This window comes from Zingiber officinale, chromosome 3B, assembly GCF_018446385.1.
Source record: "Zingiber officinale cultivar Zhangliang chromosome 3B, Zo_v1.1, whole genome shotgun sequence".
Classification (NCBI taxonomy): Eukaryota; Viridiplantae; Streptophyta; class Magnoliopsida; order Zingiberales; family Zingiberaceae; genus Zingiber; species Zingiber officinale.
Genome location: NC_055991.1, coordinates 9,661,201 through 9,683,411, shown reverse-complemented (window position 1 = coordinate 9,683,411; position 22,211 = coordinate 9,661,201). Strand labels below are relative to the sequence as shown.

Here is a 22,211-nt window from a genome sequence, read left to right as displayed (position 1 = left end):
GCAAAGGCACTGCATCAGTAAAAAAATAATTTCAAATAATTTTACATCCAAGTTGCTATACATAAACTTAAATATTTGTAGGGGTAGTATCTGCTAGAAAATTTATCTACCATAAAACCAACTTACCAAGTGGTTGCTTCACGTTTGTAGCTGCTACAACGTGTAGCAGCTAACGTGCAGACGTGGCTATAGCCTGCAGGCGTTTGTAAACGTCGTCGTCCCTGCATGTTATAGAATTAATCCTTCTAATATATGTATGCTATAACGGTAGAGAATAATAAATTAAAATGAAATGAATTACCATTGGGAATGGAAAGAGGTGGCAAGTTCTCATAGCAATTATGAGATTGAAAACGCCAGTGAAACTTTCTCGGTGGGAGGCGTGAGGTCCGACGGACGACGGAGACGGCGAGAGTGAGAGAGAGAGCAGCGAGGGAGATTTTAATTTGGGAAATTTTCCACGCAGAAGTGTTTTAAAAAAGGCGGAAGAGGAGAGAGAATAAATCGCATATATATTTTTTTGTAGCGAAATCGAACGGGCAACGCCACGTCTGCGCGTCGCTCACGGTCGTACACAAAGCATCGCTTAGCATATCAAATATATATATAATAAATATAAATTAGTGTCCCAAGCCAATAATTTAGACTTGATAAGGGTGCATTAGACTCATGCAATAGCGTAACGCAAGAGCACCACTGCAAGCTACTGTAATAAATTCTCTCTCATAAAAAATTAATTTAATTTTTTATATCAGATAATAAATTAATAAGAACAGATACTACATTTGATCTTAGCCAAAAGGTAGAGAAAGATATGCTTTCTAATATTGTCGGTCCAAGATATTTATAGATGTTTATCGGCTCGCGGTATTATTGATTCTAAGATGTGAGATTAAAGATAACCATAATAATATATATATTTTATCTAAAACATAATCAAAGAAAATTACTAATAAATTTTAAAATTATTTTAGTGTGAAAAAAAGATATTAACTTAATTTTATTTTAGACTTCATTAAAAATTAGTCAGTTCAAATTCTAAGATAATATAATATAATATAATATAAATTTACAAGAATATCTCAACAGATTAATAATTACTAGAGAATATAATTAACCACAAGAAAAGTGCAATATAATTTGGAAAATTAACTTCTACAAAAAAAAATTTCAACAGTATGATGATCAATTATCAGGGGTGAGCATGAGTTTGATTTTATCAGATTCAGTAGCTATAATCAGATATTCGATATATTGGTTAGGAAAAAAAATATCTGATCACTACCCGATGTGTTCAGATATTCATAAGTCCAGTAGGCAACTAATATTGGGTACTCGATGTCGGGTATCCGATAACTTTGTTTTTTTAAAAAAAATATATTAATTAAATAAATAAAAAGAATTTTATACCCCTAACGAAAGTTTAACAAAAAAATAATAATTTTGACTATTTTTATTAAAATTTTCACTTATTTATTGATGTTATCCGAAAGTTGAAAGAAATGATTAACTGAGAATATGATTTGACTAGATGAAAATCTCGCGCTGTCTTGCAAAACCAATATAACTTAACTTAATTTTATTTTAGACTTCATCGAAAATTAGTCACGTTCGAATTCTTAATAAAATAGTAAAGTAATCTAATTTAATATAATATAAGTTTACAAGAACATCTCCACAGAATAATAATTACTAGAGAATATAATTAACCACAAGAAAAGTGCAATATAATTTGGAAAATTAACTTCTACAAAAAAAATTTCAACAATATGATGATCAATTATTAGGGGCGAGCATGAATTTGATTTTATCAGAGATTCAGATAGTTAAAATCAGCTAGTCGATATATTGGTTAGGAAAAAATATATCTGATCACTGTTGGTGCGGAGAGCATCCGACGATCGAACCTTGGTTTTGATAATGACAAAGGATTCAAAGTTAAGTTAGTGTGTGATCTAACATGTTTGAATGAGTGTTTCAGGAAAGTCCTAGCTGCGGTTAGGCAGGTGAAAAACCCTAAGGGGTGGTAACCTTAGGTCCTAGGGGACGGTAACCCTAGGTGGAGAAAAACCCTAAGGGGCGGTAACCTTAGGTCCTAGGGGACGGTAACCCTAGGTGGAGAAAAATCCTAGGGGGCGGTAACCCTAGGTCCTAGGGGGTGGTAACCCTAGGCGAAAAGTCCAGTCGGTCTGGAGGACCGGACTGGCATCAGGTAATCTCTCTTGAGGGGAGTATGTGATGACGCGTTCCCCGTAGAGGGAACAGTAGGCGTCGGGTCGACTTAGGATTTCCGGTTGGGAATCCGAAGTCAGACTCGGACAGTCCGAAGACTGTCAGTTCTTCTTTACTATGTTTTATCATATTCTAACACTGTCTTGCAGGGTATTTGCTCGGACTAATCTTGTTTTGCAGGAGAAGCAGCTCCTGGAAAAAGGAGGTCCGGGCGCCCGGGATGGATCCGGGCGCCCGGAGGTCCAAGCGCCCGGAACAGGTCCGGGCGCCCGGAGGTCCAGGCGCCCGGAACAGGTCCGGGCGCCCGGGACCAAGTTTTATCCCTGCCGCGACTTCGCCACGTGGAGCATCCTGGTTGGTTGGCCACGTCACACTCCAGGCGCCCGGAATGTCATATAAAAAGAGGGTCGAGGGTGCAGCCAAAGAACAACGATCTTCTAAGCATTCTTCGTGCGACAAGCTGCTAACGTCTCGACCTTGAAGTGCTACTACTCGACGTCGACAACCCGAAGCTCAGATTCTTCGATCCTTTGTTGTCGGTATTAGTTTACTTATTGCATTAATTGTAATTCAAATTGTAATCTTTCCGATATTTAGTTGTTGCCCACCGAAAGCGGTCAAGGACCGCGGGCCTTCGAGTAGGAGTCGTCATAGGCTCCGAACGAAGTAAAACACCTGCGTCACTGTGTGTTTGATTTTAATTTCCGCTGTGTTTCTATTCTGTGTTTTAAATCGTTAAAATAGCCACGAGCGCTATTCCCCCCCCCCCCCCCCCTCTAGCGCTTTCGATCCATCAATCACTACTCGATGTGGTCAGATATTCATAAGTCCAGTACCCAACTAATATTGGGTACTCGATGTCGGGTATCCGGTAACTTTGTTTTCAAAAAAAAAAAAAAAGAATTTTATACCCCTAACGAAAGTTAAACAAAAATAATAATTTTGACTATTTTTATTAAAGCTTTTGCTTATTTATTGATACTATCCGAAAGTTGAGAAAATGATTAACTGGGAACGTGATTTTATTGTTGACTAGATGTAGTGTTCGAAAACTTGGGCTAGGCGGCCGCCTAGGCGTCGCCTAGGCGCTGCGCGGCAGCAAGCCACGCCAGAAACCTCCCAGGCGGGTGCCCTAGGCGGCTCTCAGCGGCCCTCGACGGGCCTCGGCCGAGTTATTTAGGTTTTAAACTTTTAATATTTTGTTCCAAATTTGCTGTTTACGTCTTCGCCGTGCGCCGCTTCGTCTTCCAAATTTGCTGTTTCGTCCTCATCGTCGCTACGTCGTCATTGTCGTTGTTTCGTCTTGCGCCGCTTCGAAGGCTTCGTCGCTCCGGGCTCCGGTAAGTTTTTACGTCTTGTTTCGTTAAGTTGTTAACTGTTGAGTCATCGTCGCGCAGTCTTCGGCGACGCAGGACGCGTCCGCAGCCGCCGGAAGCATCGTAGGACGCATCCGACAGCATCTCGTGAAGCTTCCAGCGGCACTAGAAGCTTTCCACGATGCTTCCGGCGCCGCTGGAAGCAATGTCGGACTTCGCCGGACGCGCCGGACACGTCCGGCGGAGCTTCCGGCGGCGTCGGAGGTCTCCCGCGAGGCGCCGGTGGCGTCTGCGCAATCGTGCGAGTCGCGAGACGGGGACGACGTTTTTTGTTTTTGTTTTTTCTTTTTTTTTAGATTTATTAAATTAAAATAATTCCTAACGAGGATAATTTCAAAATCAATAATAGGTTGGTTTGTAAAACCTAATAAAATTATCATCCCAATTAAATATATTTTAAATTTATTTTTTTTATAATAAATTGTATTAATTTTTATAAAAGAATTTTGAATATATAAAATTATATATAAAATTAAGATTCCATTATTAATTTTATAACTTATATAATCAGATTTAAATATATAAATAATATACTTAATTTTTTTTTAAATAAATAATATTAAATATTAATTTATATATTAACAGATTTAAAAATTATAATAAATATTATCATTTATCAGATTTAAAAAATAAAAAATATAAAAAATATTTTAAATTAAAAAAATATAATACATATTATTAATTTATATTTTATATAAATCATATTTATAAATTTTATATATTATTAATTTATATTAATCGGATTTATAAATATTAAAATTTTAAAAATTCTAATAAATATTATTAATTTATATAAATCACTTTTAAAAATATGAAAAATAAATTAAAATTTTAAAAATTCTAATAAATATTATTAATTTATATAAATCAGTTTTAAAAATATGAAAAATAAATTAAAATTTAAAAGATTCCAATAAATATTATTAATTTATAAAAGTATAAAACAGATTTAAAAATATAAAAAATATATTTAAAATTTAATTTATTTAAACAAATATCGAATAAATTTTATTAATTAGATTAAGATATATAAAAAAAATATTCTCAGACTTGTTAATGACTTAATGTTATTGAAATATTTTGTATTGTATGTCTGTATGGTATAATTAAATTTTATTATCATGTTAATATGTTATGTGATTATGTCTTGTTATATATAATTTTTTCAGATTATCTGTTAGATTGTTATCAATGGCAAGCAATCCATTTTCGACAGCATCTGTCACTCAACCCGAATCCGGGATTCTTAGAAGAAAGTCAAATGACATCGGATGGGAGTTTGGGATATTGATTGATCCTAAGAACCTCGACAAAATTAAATGTAAGTTATGTGGAAAAGCAATATCAGGAGGAGTATATGAGATAAAGGAGCACATTGAAAATATACCTGGAAATGTATCTGGTTGTCGAAAAGCATCTCAAGAAGACAAAAATAAGTTGTAGAGCAGAGGTGGCTATTTCCGTAGATGAAGAAGAAGGTCTTGAAATTGAAGGGATGGATGGAGTTAAAAAACCTCTTCCACTTGGCCCCATGGATAGATATGCATCGACAATTGCTCCAGAAAATGCAGGCTCCAGTGGAAGTAAAGTACTTCGGTAAAAAAATATAAATGAGGCTCTTTTCAAAGAGAGAACTCAACAAGTTCAACAATATGTTGGGAGATGAGTTTATGAAAATGGAATCTCATTCAATGCTGTTAATAATGATAGCTTCAAGCAACTAATGGAGGCAGTGGGTCAATTTGGACCAGGATTCAAGCCTCCAACTCAATATCAACTTAGGGAGCCACTATTGAAAGCCCAAGTTGAAAGAACAAAACAATTGCTGAAGAAACATGAAGAAGAATGGGCAAAGAATAAATGCTCGATCATGACAGATGCATGGAGTGATAGAAAAAGAAAAAGCATCTTAAATTTGTGTGTTAATTGCAAGGAGGGTACTACATTTTTAGAGTCTAAGGAGTGTTCAGAGGAGGCACATACAGCTGAACTTATTTTTGAGTATGTTGACAAGTGTGTTGAATAAGTAGGAGCTCATAATATTGTTCAGATTGTTACAGACAATGCCACCAACAATATGACTGCAGCTAAATTGATGAGAGAAAAATGACCCGGGATCTTTTGGAGTTCATGTGCAACTCACACTATTAATCACATGCTTGAAAGTATTGGCAAACTTCCACGATATAAAAAGGTGATTGAGCAGTCCAAGGCTTTTACCATTTTCATCTATGCTCACCATAAGACTTTATCATTGATGAGAAGTTTCACGAAGAAAAGAGACATAGTCCGACCAGGAGTTACCAGGTTTGCATCAAATTTCCTCACATTGCAAAGTTTGATTGAAAAAAAAGCTAGTTTAAGGGCCATGTTTACAAGTGATATGTGGGAGAAATGTAAATGGTCAAAAACAAACAAAGGAAAATTGGCTTACTCTACAGTGATGAGCATGGGTTTTTGGAATGGTGTAACACTTTGTTTGAAAATATTTGCTCCTTTGGTAAGAGTTCTTCGATTGGTAGATGGAGATAGAAAGTCATCGATGGGGTTTCTATATGGGGATCTTCTTCAAGCTAAAGAAGATATCAAGGTGGCTCTGAATAACGTGGAATCAAATTATCAGCCTATCATAGTCATTATTGAGTCAAAAATGAAGGATAGACTTGATACATCATTGCATACCACTGCATTTTTGTTGAATCCTTATTTTTACTACAAAGATAGTTCAATTGCTCTTTATGAGGAGGTCGCGATGGGGATTTTTGAATGCATGGAAACTTTGCATGCCAATGAGTTAGATTTACAAGATACAATTATTAACAAGGAATTTCCAAAATATAGAAATAAGACTGGGTTATTTGGAAAAACATTGGCAGCAAAAACATGTGAAAAAAATGATGATACATTTGATCCATGTGCATGGTGGAGTACATACGGTGCTCACACACCTAACTTGCTAAGGGTGGCATTGAGGATACTTTCATTAACTACAAGTTCATCTGGGTGTGAAAGAAATTGGAGTACATTTGAAGGAGTAAGTTTTAAACTTTCAGTCTACTCTTTAATTAAATTAGTTATAATTTTTAACGTCTATACCCTATATTCAGGTACTAACTATAGTATTTACTTTCTCTGTTTTTTTAGATTCACATAAAGAAAAGAAATAGGTTGGATGCCAACAGGTTGAACAATCTAGTATTTGTCCAATTTAATGCTAGATTGTTGAACAAACAAAAAAGAGAAAAAAAAAGAAATGTTGATGTCCTTCTTGCAAAAGATGCTTCAAATGCACAAGGTTGGATTGTGGATGGTGGGGAAGATGATGAAGTTGAACTAGGTTCCGGGCTCACTTGGCAAATGGTTGATGAAACAAGTGGAGCAGATGAAAATCTACAACCCCGAAGAAGCTCCAGAGTGAGAGAACTCCATGAAGATGATTTTGAATCCGAAGAAGAAGATGAGGATCACAATAATGATATTGAGTTTGTGTCCGATGACGAACAAGTTATTGAAAATTATGGAGAAGAAGAAGCAGAATAAATATGAGTATATGAGATATTATTAGTTGTGTAATTTTGAACTCATTTTGTTAAGACATGATTTATGTTATTTAACAATTATATTTTGCTTAGTGGTTATTAGTTCACAATGCATTGCAATCTTGAATGAACTATTGCTACTATTTTCCAATGTTCTACTGTTTACTATATGATTATGATAACTTACTGCATGTTCTATTGTTTAACTGTTTCTTTTACTCATATTTACTGAGCCTAGTATATTTCCTTTGCACAAAACTATTAGTTTTCTTTTATAGTTTTTCATTTTTTGGTATTGGAAAGTATATATTTATTTCAGCATACATAGTTAGATCTTCATTGCTATGAAATTATTTAAGACAACATTTAAATTTGCATATGACATTGTCCACAGTCCACATGAAACAAGGGATACCAAGGAATCCGCCTAGGCGGCCTAGGCGCTAGGCATTGGTCTGCCGCCCGACTAGCGCCTAGCGAATTTAGAACCTTGACTAGATGAAGATCTCGCGCTGCCTTGCAAACCAAGAGCATTATATTAGTGCCGGTCTAGGAAAGAGGTCCTCGACGTTGATCCTCCGATGCTAGCTTAAGTCAGTGATCCGTATATGAGGAGGAGAAGAACAGTAAAAAGACTGTCGCAATGAGAGTTTTCAAATATGAAGCATCGCATACCTTCACTTATAGATGGAGACCTTTTTTTAAAGTGTCACTCTAGTGTCTATGCACACATCCCAAAGCATATGCACATTTTCCAAAGTTTCTTAAGAAAAGACAAGTCAAAAAGTGTTTCTGACACATTTTCTTAATCGAGCACGTAAATCTATGATGTAACAGGCTAGAAACTTCTAAAGTACGATTTGTCTGCAAAACATTTTCTGTTGTCGGCAACACAAACTTCCAAAAAAGTACGATAAGACGTGTATGTGGGTCCCACTGTAGGCTGACCAAAGGCCACTCGATCTGGACGTCACCAGCTTGGCCATACTGAATGGAGCCATCGACTTGTTCTTCACTCGGTCTTACTATTGTCAGAGAGGCGTATTACATTTGATCGGACCTAAGATCCAATCGGTCAAGACGGTGGATTGGATAACTTAGTATTATTTGATTCTTAGTTTCGTTGTAAGTGCGAAGGACGACCGCTCAGACAGTCTGGTCGACCCTTCATGTCCGACAAGCTCTCGGGGTTCGCTCAGCTAACCTTGTCTGATCCACACTCCGTGGCCTCATAGTCTACCCGATCCTATCATTTTAAACGTTTGACTTTGACCTCCATATCAATTGATCTTCACTATTTTGATCCACTGTTTTTAGGGACCATCTTATCATTTATCATGCAAATTCAACCTCTTCAATTTACACAAATTTGTAAGCTGATAATATTAAATAATAATAATAATAATAAAAGACAAATAAAAATGTGAACGTGTGCTTTCCTTTAATAATAAGGAAAAAAAACATATTTGTATATCTTTGAAAATCCATTATGTTTTTCGTTGATGAACAACATTTATTTATTGTGAAATGAAATAAGAAACGCAGCATCACATCGGTGAATAAATTTGGATACCGATTAGATTTTGGGTAAGAAAAATCCTATCCGAGCCTGACTCGACACAAGGGTATTATCTAAACCCGACTTTTTAAAATAATTACTCTGCCCATCGATTAATACCCCATCTAGTCGAGTTAGGTTTCGTATACCGAATCTGAATTTCGACCCATATCTATCATGTCTTATTTCTGATTCTGATTACGATATTTGTGTATATGTCCAAGAAACAATCATGGTAAATGGATTGAGGTGAATGAGAAAAAAACACTCCTTACGGCAGCCTAACTATATCATTCCGGCTATCCCAGGTACAATCCATGTGCTTTCAATTGGTAGTTTCGTTTCTTTTTCGTATTCACCGTGTTTACTTGGATAGAAATGGGAAGAAAGAAACTAGGAATGTGTAAAAGTTGGCTAGAACAAAGCGAGAATTCAACTAATTTATCCTTACTGTTATTCTGTTAACTCGTTGAGTTTCATGGTTTCCTTTTATGTTATTGATTTGCTTAACCTTGAACTCGTGTTTACCTCGTGCAATTTTCTGATTAAGTGGTTTCGAAGAAATCTACTTTTTGTAAAGAGTTTAAAGCCGGCAAATCGTCACCTCCATGAACTCTCAGCAGTGAATATAATTCAGTTCTTTATTCCTGTAGTTGCACTTTTTACACTTGTAACAATACCAAAAAATACACATCTTGTATTCCCTGCGAGCTTTAACATAAGTTATTATTGATCAATGGCATTGTTTTCTTGTTTATCAATGAGTTTTCTTAATATGTTTTTTTTTTCCGTAATTTATTTTTAGAGTACAAACAGATCACAGCATCGTTTCCATATGCAATATAATTGACCAAATATATATATCTTGATCTGAAGATAAATGCTTATAATCAATCAGACATCATCTGATCTCCCATGCTATTGCTGATAATATAGAACACAGGCGAAATCACACGTACTGGGATCTCATTATTAAGCAAACCTAAACTTGCACTTATTTATCGATTAAGCTTCTTATTATTTTAGCACCTCCTCCCTGCAGGTTGCAGCCACTTTAGTTCAGTTCTTTGAGTTCATCATGCATGCCATGTAGGTGGCAGAGCACCTGCCGAAGCAGTATCAATCGATATAGGTGGTGAAGCACCTGCCAAAGCAGTAGGTTTATTGAGAAATTGAAGTTAAAGTTAATTAAATTATGAGAAACATTAGTTCGAGATAAGGAACTTTTCGACATTAATTATCCTTCTCTACTTCACTATCCTCTTTTTAACTTTTAATTTTTTTTTTGTTTTGCCCAAACTTTTAATTTAGTGTTGTTTTGGCCAAAACACTAAAGGGGCATTTTAAAAAAGAGAAAGCTAAGAAACTATAATTAAGCGAAGAAGACTTACCTGGAAGTGGAGTTACCATGCGATCAATGACGGCGCAGTCCTCGCAGTAGTGGCAGTTGCCAAACCAGCGTGGTAAGCCGTCGCAGTAGACGATGCAGCATCTTCTGGCGCCGAACGGATCGAGACGTCCTCGAGCCGTGTCGGCCGTGGCTGTGAGCAGCAGCAGGCAGAGCGCCATCCAGAGTCCGCCATTGACAGCTGCCATGTCCGCCGTCGGAAGGTCTGCGCGCGTATTACAACTTGTTCTTATTGGCTTGGAGAGTCTTTTGGCGCAGGTGAGCTGAGAAGGCTGAGGGAGGTATCTATTTATAAGCACTCGTCTCATCCATCATTTTAATTTATTTATTTATTATCTTCTTTCTCAATAAAATGAATGAGAAAGAGACGAGAAAAAGAATAAATTTAAATAATATTATTGTTGTAATTAGCTATCCATTTATATTCATTCAATCTTCCTATCTGTTTATCTCTTGAACTAGACCCTAAAATATCTCACAAGTGAGCCGAGCTACCTAAAAAATTCTCTCAACTATAGAAATTCATCTGACTGCCAAACGCATAGACTGTAATTTACCTTGTAGAGGATGCAGAAGACTTGCCCGTCAGAATTTTTGTGTTGTGTATCGTTCCAAAACTCTGTTCATTATGATCAACCTCATAAATGAACACTAAATGGTCTCGCCGATTGGAGCCGGTAAAGTATTGTTAGGCGAATGTTTGGAATTTACGAGCACTAGTGCATGGGGAGAGAATGTATATGTTTTACAGTGGAGTAGGAGCATAATTGTTAGGATTGTTATGGAGCAAATTGACTAAAATTCATGAGGTTCCTTCCACTATATCAAATCAAGAGAAATTTAAAAAAGACGACTCATTAGGTCAAGGCCAAAAGGAAGAGGACTTCGAAATTGAGAGTTGCTCAACTTTCGAAGAAGAAGCCCAAGAAGCTTCGCATCCTCAACGGAGTATAATGAAAAGGGAAAAGAGGAAGCATACTCTTTGTTCAATGGGCAAGAGGATGAAGATGAAGAGGCCTCTACCTTAGGATTGAAGGGGAGCGTCATTCATTGACATCGGAGAAAGAAGAAATTTCTATCTCCGAGTCAAATGAAGAAGAAGATGGTGCTACCTTCGCAAGTCAAGCAAAATCAAATGGGGGATCATGTGCCACTCCTACAAGTAAAGGTATAATAATTTCAAATTTAAATAATAAAGATTACATTATATGTTTTGATCGGACCTAAGATCCAATCGGCCAAGACGGTGGACCGGATAACTTAGTATTTGATTCTTAACCTCGGCTATAAGTGTGGAGGACGATCGCTCAAATAGTCTGGTCGACCCTTCATGTCCGACTGGCTCTCAGTGTCCACTTGGCTAACCTTGTCGAATCCGCACTCTGCGATCTTGTAATCCACCCGATCCTAAGATTTTGACCATTTAATTTTAACCTTTATATGTCAACCGATATTCATGCTTTGATTCACTTTTTAGGAGTCATCTTATCATTTATCATGCAAATTCAACCTCTTAAATTTACACAAATGTGTAAGTTGATAATATTAAATAATAATAATAAAAGATGTGAAGACCCGATTTTGAGCATGGTGATGGACACTAGTGGATATACCTTTAAAGGTTAAGTTAGGTTCAACTCCTAGAAATCTTAATACCATAAAATTGAACCCAAGTTTATGATTACTTTGTGTCATGTGTAGGTTTGACTCTTAGGGATTTCGAATGTTGGGTCTAGTTACTCATATGTTTCTTCTATGCTCTTCATCATGAGAATTTATGAGTCACATATTAATTTTACGTGTTTTAAACTTTTATTCTAGTTATATCTATGTTTTTCTTGATTTCTATCAAGATGACTTAGTGAGTCATATGTTAAAATTTTATGCCTATGTTTCTTTTGATTTTATCATGATAACATAATAAGTCATGTGTTAATCCTTTTATGTAACTTGGACTTATTCTAGCTATGCCAATGTTTCATGTGCTAAGTTGTAATGGTATGGTGGTCTTTCACCTAGTCTTTTTAATGAATAGATAACCTTTCACCTAGCCTTTTTAATATGGATTTATTTTATACAAAGAAGAGAGAATTCGAATAGCCATAATCATGATGATTAATGGAGAATTCGAAGAATCATCATAATGATAATTAATGAAGAATTTGAAAAGTCATCATAATGAAGGTTATAAATGAAGAATTTATGGAGCCTATAACGCTCATCTTCTTAATTAATGAAGATCATAAATGATGAATTAATTGAGACCTTAACTCTTTGTATTCCTTGAAGGCTATAAGTAGTCATCCTCAGAAAGATACAAGAGGGGAATTCCTTCTCTTGATTTCTTCCTCGTCAACTTCTTCTTCGTTGACCTTCTACCGGAAGAGATCGGTAGTGCTTTTAAGTCTTTGTCGATCCAAGAGGCTAGCACCTAATGGATCGTATCAAGTTCGTGATGTAGTGCGCGTGGATACGGCTAGAGGAGTCACACGTGGGCCTCTTATCTGTCTATCTGTCTGTGATATCATTCACACCTATTGATAACTCGAGTTGAAGCCAAGTTCCAATTAACAAGCGCAAGTTCAAGTTTTGTAAAGTTTCTGTCCAAAATCGAAAAAGTTTCTGACCATATAAGTGGGTTTTTTGTTTTGAGTATAGCTACGGAATATGTTTACATTTCATCATTTTATATTACAAATTTATTTCTTTTTATTCCAAGGTGCACTGTTATGACTCAAGTTAGATATGGTAAAGGGAATTTATGAAAATATGATAAGATATGACAAGTTATGTCCCTTATACGGTGGGTAATAATAACCGATATATGACCTCACCCCTTAGAGGAATTACATATAGGGGACTGATCAGTAAAGAAAATTTCCAAAAATATGATAAGATATGACAAGTTATGACCCTGATATGGTGGGTAATACTAACTGATATATGACCTCACTCCTTAGAGGAATTACATATAGGGGACTGATCAGTAATACTATGGAAAATAAGATGATTAATAGTGCTATGTCTTCGATTAAGTGCTATGTTTTCGATTAAGTGTTATATTTTTTATTAAGTTATGTTTTTGTCATGAATTTTGAATGTCTTGCTAAAAGTATATGTTTTCGATTAAGTTATGTTTCTGTCATGTTTCATGAAATATGTTTTCGTCATGAATTTCGAATATTTTGTTATATTTTATATTCTTTCATGCTATGTTCGATCGATCTCACTTACTGAGTGTTTTTCCAATCACTCACCCCTCTTACTGTAGGTGCAGCGAGTACCGGCAAGAGGGGGGTGAATTGCCTGAAACTAAAAGTTACCCTCCTCAAAGCTTTTCAACTCTAAAATAAAGTAACACTTAATAACAAAACAAAATAACAGAAAAGAAATGAAACTCAGCTATTTGACTTAGTTATAACTGAGACGGTTGTTAATCCAAGGCGGTGGAAAGGCGTACTAAAAGAGTCTCCTTCTCTGAAGGCGGAGAAGCCTTTTACACTTTGACAGCACAGTAGTTGCTAAGAGAATGAGAGTACAAGAGTTGCTTTTTCGTTCGTTTTCGTTGTTCTACAACTGCCCAAGACCCTCCTTTATATAGGGGTTCTAGAGCTTATCGGATGACCTGATCTTCGGGATCAGGTTTGACTCGAGAGGGATCGGTCGACCGATCCCCAGGTTCGGTCGACTGAACCTGCTGTACCTGCCTAGTCTTCCGTCCAGGTGCAGTCTCTGTGCATCGAGCTTGGGCTTGGTCGACCGATCCTTATGTTCGATCGACCGATCGACCAACGATCTTCAGCTGAGTTGGCCCGATCTAATTGCTCGACTGAGTCTCTGGATAAACTTGGGTTCGGTCGATCGATCATGAGGTTCGGTCGACCGATCAATTCACCGCTGGCTGATGTGATGCTGACGTGTCACCAACGGCTGTGTTCTGATGCAAAGGGGTTCGGTCGACCGATCAGTGTGTTCGGTCGACCGAACCATTGACAAGTCAACTTCCAGTTGACTTGTTCTAGTTAGGCTTCCTTGGGTGATTTTGGCCATCCGGAATAAGGCTCACCCGAACCCAGTTCCCCGCCTTCTCCTCGAGCAGTCTTCCGTTCCGGCTTTACGTCCCTCGAACGCCGCACACATTCTTCACGCCCACCGGTGTACTCTTCCGCAGTTCTCTCGTCCTTCGGACGCACCGAGCCCGTTGGCACCCTTCCCGTGCCGTCCTTCTCGCTAGCTGTGTCTTTCGCTCGACTTCCTGCGCTCCTAAGTTCCTGCACACTTAGACACAGGGATCAGACAAACAGGACCTAACGTAAACTTGGTTGATCATATCAAAACTACCACGGGATCCAACACTTACTCCCGTCCCCAGATAAAGACGAGGAACAAGTTGAGAAGGAGGAGCAAGAGATGTTTTGGGGTTGGTAATGAAGCCGTGTCCAAGTGATTCGTTCTTTTAGTTCATGTTATCTTTATTTGTACGCTTTTTCTTTTGGATTGTAAAGATAATATTTTCATTATAGTATTACTGATTTGGTATGCACTTTATGAGGCTTGTTGTTTTCGAGTATTTATATTCATGAGCAACGCTGGTGTCATGCACCTAGGTCACGGGGGCGTGATATTGAAGTGGTATCAGAGCTAGGTTTTAATCTGATTAGGACGTTTTGTACGCAAATCTAATGAAGTTGGATTTCCGACAAATGGCTAGTGCCCTCCGAAATGTCTAACTAGCAAAAATCACGATCCCATCATCGTGACGCATGCCATTTTTCTACCGAATTCCATCGTTTAGACCTCCGAAATCATGTTTTTACCGTTTCAGGAAGGTTTTCGGTTGCCTATACCTTATCGTAGGAAAGTCAAAATCTGGTTTCGTCATTACTTAAGCAGTTATCTTTAAACTATCATGAACCATCACTCATCCAATTTGAGGAAATGGCCGATAGACTTGTCTGGAACAACCGTAACCCTAACTATGCCAACCACAACAACAATGAAGATGCAAACCCTCCCCTAGGAGTTATCCTCAGCTGAGAAGATTTAATGGCCATCACTACCATCGTAACAACCACCCTCCAAGGTTTAGCAACCCCAAGTGAACAAAGGTTAAAACGGCCCAACCTATCAAGTGGCCCGTCCAAAGGACCCTCTTTCACTTTGCCCTCCCAAAGCATTAAGCCATGTCCTACTTGTAACTTCAGGCATCTTGGAGAATCTCGTAGGATCTCTGGTGCATGCTTTAACTGTAGGAAGATGGGGCACCGAATTACGAATTGTCCTAAACCTAAGAAACAAGGGGCGGTATCAAATTCTGTTGTAGTCTTGAATAAATCAAAGGAGAATAAGCCCAATGCTCGGGTGTTCTCTATGACTTAGGAAGAGGCGAAAGACGCAAGCGATGTGGTGGTAGGTACCATTCAAATCAACGAAATGACTATCTATGTATTGTTTGACTGTGGTGTCACTTATTCGTTTATGTCTAAAAGATTCACTATGAAGTTAGGACTTAAAGCTAAAATACTTAGTGAACCATATAGAGTAGCTATGCCCACTAGTAAGGCCATCGAAACTCATAAGTTGCTTCAAAGCTGTTAGGTCAGTATTGGTAGTCATACATTTGAAGCTGAGCTGATTCAACTAAACATGGTTGAGTTCGATGTCATTCTTGGAATGGATTGGTTGGCCAAGAACCACACATTAGTGGATTGCCACAGGAAGAATGTCAAACTTTAGACTTCAAGCTAAGAAAAAAATCATCTACCATGGCAAGACCAAGGAAAAGAGATTACTTCTGTCCGCATCTCAGACTTGGAAAGCCATGAGGAGCGGTGATGGAATCTATCTAGCTATGATAAGTGAGGTGGAAGAGAAGACCGAGGCTAGGCTAGAAGAAATTTCATTCGTTCAAGACTTCTCAGATGTATTTCCTGAGGAACTATCTGGCACAGTTCCAAATTGTGAAGTAGACTTGGAAATTAATTTGGCACCAGGTGCGACACCAATATCAAAGACACCCTACCGAATGGCCCTAGCAGAACTCAAAGAACTAAAAGAACAACTTCAAGAGTTGTTAAACAAAAAGCAAATCAGACTGAGCGTATCTTCGTGAGGAGCCCTAGTTTTATTTGTGAAGAAGAAAGATGGGAGTATGAGATTGTGTATCGATTACCGAGAATTGAACAAAATCACAATCAATAATAGGTACCCCCTTCCAAGGATAGACAACCTCTTCGACCAACTTAAAGGAGCTACAGTGTTCTCCAAACTCGATTTAAGGTTAGGCTATTACCAGCCGAAGGTTAAGGCCGAAGATATACCAAAGACGACTTTTAGAACTAGGAATGGACACTACGAGTTCATGGGAATGTCATTCGGCTTAACCAATGCCACGACAACATTCATGGATCTCATGAATAGAGTGTTTAGACCATATCTTGATAAATTTGTGGTGGTGTTTATCGACGACATCCTTGTATATTCACATAGTGAAGAAAATCACAAAGAGCACCTTCGCCTTACCCTCTAGATACTCAGAGATAAGGAATTATATGCCAAATTCAAGAAGTATGAATTTTGGTTAAAAAAGCATCATCTTCTTGGGTCATATAATCTCCGAAGCAAGCATTTCTATATACCCTAAGAAAGTGGAAGCAATTTTAGACTGACCAAGACCAAAGACAGTAACAGAGTTTCGAAGCTTTTTAGGACTAACCGACTATTATCAAAAATTCATTGAAGGATTTTCCTCGATAGCTATACGTCTCACCAAGCTCACACAAAAGAATTCCAAATTTAACCTGAGTGAAGAATGTGAGAAGAGTTTTGTAACCTTGAAGAAAAGGCTTGCATCTACACCAGAACTAGTATTACCTGCAGAGGATAAGGATTTCACTATTTATAGTGATGCATCAAAAGGAGGTTTAGGGTGCGTTCTCATGCATGAGAGAAGGGTTATTTCTTACGCTTCACGCCAACTGAAATCGTATGAGTAAAACTATCCTACACATGACCTCGAACTAGCTGCAGTAGTATTCGCGCTAAAATTTAAGAGACACTATCTATATGGTGCCAGGTGCGAAGTGTTTACAGATCATCAGAGTCTCAAATATCTATTTACACAGAAAGAATTAAACATGAGGCAACGACGATGGGTTGAACTCTTAAAGGATTATGACTTAATAATAAGCTACCACCCAGGTAAAACAAACAAGGTAGCTGATGCTTTAAGTCGGAAGAGCATGGGCAAGACAGTTTTGGCATCGCTCTCAACACAACCATGCTTTCGAGAAACAATCAAGTTGAAGCAGAAGCAAGACTCGGTGTTGGCAAGACTTATAGAGAAGATCAAAAAGGGAAAAGCATCTGATCTTCAAATAAATGATAGTGGGATCTTATGGATGAAAGGAAGGTTGTGGGTGCCTGACATTGATAATCTTCGACAAGAAGTAATGTCTGAGGCCCACAAATCAAAATTATCGATCCACCCTGGCAGTACAAAGATGTATAGAGATTTGAAGAACTTCTGGTGGAGCGGAATGAAGAAGGATGTCGGGGAATTCGTCTCTAGGTGCCTAGTACGTCAACAGGTCAAAGAAGAACACCAACGACCTGGAGGACTTCTTCAACTTTTTAGAGATTCCAGAGTGGAAGTGGAAGTGGAAGCACATTTCCATGGACTTTGTGATGGAATTGCCAAAGTCAAGACAAAGCCATGATGGGATATGGGTAGTGGTGGATAGACTCACAAAATCTTCACACTTCCTACTCCTTCGCATGAATTATAATCTGGATAAATTTGCTACTCTATACATGGACAACATTGTGCGCCTGCATGGAGTTCTGGCAAGCATTACCCATATCTCTTCAAAGATCAAATGAGCTAAAGTTTCGAGGACGAAACTTCCAATAAGGAGGGTGGGATGTGAAGACCCGATTTTGGACATGGTGATGGACACTAGTGGACATACCTTTAAAGGTTAAGTTAGGTTCAATTCCTAGAAATCTTAATACCATAAAATTGAACCCAAGTTTATGATTACTTTGTGTCATGTGTAGGTTTGGATCATAGGGGTTTCGAATGTTGGGTCTAGTTACTCATATGTTTCTTCTATGCTCTACATCATGAGAATTTATGAGTAACATATTAATTTTATGTGTTTTAAATTTTTATTCTAGTTATATCTATGTTTTTTTTATTTCTATCAAGATGACTTAGTGAGTCATATGTTAAAATTTTATGCCTATATTTCTTTTGGTTTTATCATGATAACATAATAAATCATGTGTTAATCCTTTTATGTAAGTTGGACTTATTCTAGCTATGTCAATGTTTCATGTGCTAAGTTGTAATGGTATGGTGGCCTTCTACCTAGACTTTTTAATGAATAGATAACCTTTCACCTACACTTTTTAATATGGATTTATTTGATACAAAGAAGAGAGAATTCGAATAGCCATAATCATAATGATTAATGGAGAATTCGAAGAGTCATCATAATGATAATTAATGAAGAATTTGAAGAGTCATCATAATGAAGGTTATAAATGAAGAATTTATGGAGCCTATGACTCTTCATCTTCTTAATTAATGAAGATCATAAATAATGAATTAATTGAAACCTTAACTCTTCATATTTCTTGGAAGCTATAAGTAGACATCCTTGGAAAGATAAGATGCAAGAGGGGTATTCCTTCTCTCGATTTCTCCCTCGTCAACTTCTTCTTCGTTGACCTTCCACCGGAAGAGATCGGTAGTGCTTTCAAGTCTTTGTCGATTCAAGAGGTTAGCACCCAACGGATCATATCAAGTTCATGATGTAGTACGCGTGGATACCGCTAGATGAGTCACACATGGGGCTCTTATCTGTCTGTGATATCATTCACACCTATCGAGAACTCGAGTTGAAGCCAAGTTCCGATTAACAAGTGCAAGTTCAAGTTCCGTAAGTTTCTGTCCAAAATCGAAGAAGTTTCTGGCCATGTAAGTGGGCTTTTTGTTTCGAGCATAGCTGCGGAATATGTTTACATTTCATCATTTTATATTGTAAATTCATTTGTTTATTCCATGATGCACTTTTATGACTTAAGTTAGATATGGTAAAGGGAATTTCTGAAAATATGATAAGATGTGACAAGTTATGATCCTGATGCGGTGGGTAATAATAATCGATATATGACCTCACCCCTTAGAGGAATTACATATAAGGGGCTGATCAGTAATACCATGGAAAACAAGATGATTAACAGTGCTATGTTTTCGATTAAGTGCTATATTTTCGATTAAGTGCTATATTTTTGATTAAGTTATGTTTTTGTCATGAATTCTGAATGTCTTGCTAAAAGTATATGTTTTGGATTAAGTTATGTTTCTATCATGTTTCATGAAATATGTTTTCGTCATGAATTCCAAATATTTTTCTATATTTTGTATTTTGTCATGCTATGTTCGATCGATCCCACTTACTGAGTGTTTTTCCAAGCACTCACCCCCCAGATAAAGACGAGGAACAAGTTGAGAATGAGGAGCAAGAGATGTTTTGGGGCTGGTAATGAAGCCGTGTCCAAGTGATTTGTCCTTTTAGTTCATGTTGTCTTTATTTGTACGCTTTCGCTTTTGGATTGTAAAGACAATATTTTCATTATAATATTATTAATTTCGTATGCACTTTACGAGACTTGTTGTTTTCGAGTATTTATATTCATGAACAACGCCGATGTCACGCGCCTAGGTCACGGGGCGTGACAAAAGACAGATAAAAATGTGAACGTATGTTTTCCTTTAATAATAAGGAAAAAACACATATACGTACATGTATATCTTTGAAAATCCATCGGTGAATAAGAAAAACAGCATCACATCGGTGAATAAATTAGGATTAATCCACATATAATAATGGATGGATACCGATTATATTTTGGATAAGAAAAATCCTATCCGAACCTGACCCGACACAAGGGTATTATTTAAACCGGACTTTTTAAAATAATTACTCTGCCCATCGATTAATACCCTATCTAGTCGAGTTAGGTTTCGTATACCCGAATCCGAATTTCGACCCATATCTATCATGTCTTTTTTCTGATTCTGATTACGATATTTGTGTATATGTCCGAGAAACAATTAATCATGGTAAATGGATTGAGGTGAATGAGAAAAAAACACTCCTTACGGCAGCCTAACTATATCATTCCGGCTATCCCAGGTACAATCCATGTGCTTTCAATTGGTAGTTTCGTTTCTTTTTCGTATTCACCGTGTTTACTTGGATATGAATGAGAACAAAGAAACTATGAATGTGTAAAAGTTGGCTAGAACAAAGCGAGAATTCAACTAACTTATCCTTACTGTTATTCTGTTAACTCATTGAGTTTCATGGTTTCCTTTTATGTTATTGATTTGCTTAACCTTGAACTCGTGTTTACCTCGTGCAGTGAAAATAATTCAGTTCTTTATTCCTGTAGTTGCACTTTTTACACTTGGAACAGTACCAAACAATACACATCTTGTATTCCCAGCTGCGAGCTTTAACATAAGTTATTATTGATCAATGGCATTGTTTTCTTGTTTATCAATGAGTTTTCTTAATATCTTTTTTTTTCAGTAATTTATTTTTAGAGTACAAACAGATCACAGCATCGTTTCCACATGCAATATAATTGACCAAATATATATATCTTGATCTGAAGATAAAGGCTTACACTATAACCAATCAGAGGTCATCTGATCTCATGCTATTGCAGATAATATAGAACACAGGCGAAATCACACTGGAATCTCATTATTAAGCAAACCTAAACTTGCACTTATTTATCCATTAAGCTTCTTATTATTTTAGCACCTCCTCCCTGCAGGCTGCAGCCACTTTAGTTCAGTTCTTTGAGTTCATCATGCATGCCATGTAGGTGGTAGAGCACCTGCCGAAGCAGTATCAATCGATATAGGTGGTGAAGCACCTGCCAAAGCAGTAGGTGTATTGAGAATTTGAAGTTAAAGTTAATTAAATTATGAGAAATATTAGTTCGAGATAAGGAACTTTTCGACATTAATTATCCTTTTTAACTTTTTTTTTTTTGTTTTTGTTTTGCCCAAACTTTTAATTTAGTGTTGTTTTGCCCAAAACACTAAAGGGGCATTTTAAAAAAGAGAAAGAAACTATAATTAAGCGAAGAAGACTTACCTGGAAGTGGAGTTACCATGCGATCAATGACGGCGCAGTCCTCGCAGTAGTGGCAGTTGCCAAACCAGCGTGGTAAGCCGTCGCAGTAGAAGATGCAGCATCTTCTGGCGCCGAACGGATCGAGACGTCCTCCAGCCGTGTCGGCCGTGGCTGTGAGCAGCAGCAGGCAGAGCGCCAGCCAGAGTCCGCCATTGACAGCTGCCATGTCCGCCGTGGGAAGGTATGCGCGCGTATCACAACTTGTTCACTCTAATAGGCTATTGGCTTGGAGAGTGTTTGGCGCAGGTGAGCTGAGAAGGCTGAGGGAGGTATCTATTTATAAGCACTCGTCTCATCCATCATTTTAATTTATTTATTTATTATCTTCTTTCTCAATAAAATGAATGAGAAAGAGACGAGAAAAAGAATAAATTTAAATAACATTATTGTTGTAATTATCTATCCATTTATATTCATTCAATCTTCCTATCTGTTTATCTCTTGAACTAGACCCTAAAATATCTTACAAGTGAGCCGAGCTACCTAAAAAATTCTCTCAACTATAGAAATTCATCTGACTGCCAAACGCATAGACTGTAATTTACCCTGTAGAGGATGCAGAAGACTTGCCCGTCAGAATTTTTGTGTTGAGTATCGTTCCAAAACTTTGTTCATTATGATCAACCTCATAAATGAACACTAAATGGTCTCGCCGATTGGAGCCCGTAAAGTATTGTTAGGCGAATGTTTGGAATTTACGAGCACTAGTGCATGGGGAGAGAATGTGTTTTACAGTGGAGTCGGAGCATAATTGTTAGGATTGTTTAGGATCAATAGAATCAGTATGATCCTACCTTATAAACGACTCTATATTCATCTTATTATTTTTTTTCAAGAGACTTTATACCTTAAAATGTTAGATTTTATAGTTTCATTTTG

At 37.2% G+C, this 22,211-nt stretch overlaps 1 pseudogene; it reads right to left on the bottom strand.

The window, feature by feature from the left end:
* Positions 1-651: 651 nt before the first annotated feature.
* Positions 652-816, bottom strand: LOC121968696 (annotated as a pseudogene).
* Positions 817-22,211: the final 21,395 nt, after the last annotated feature.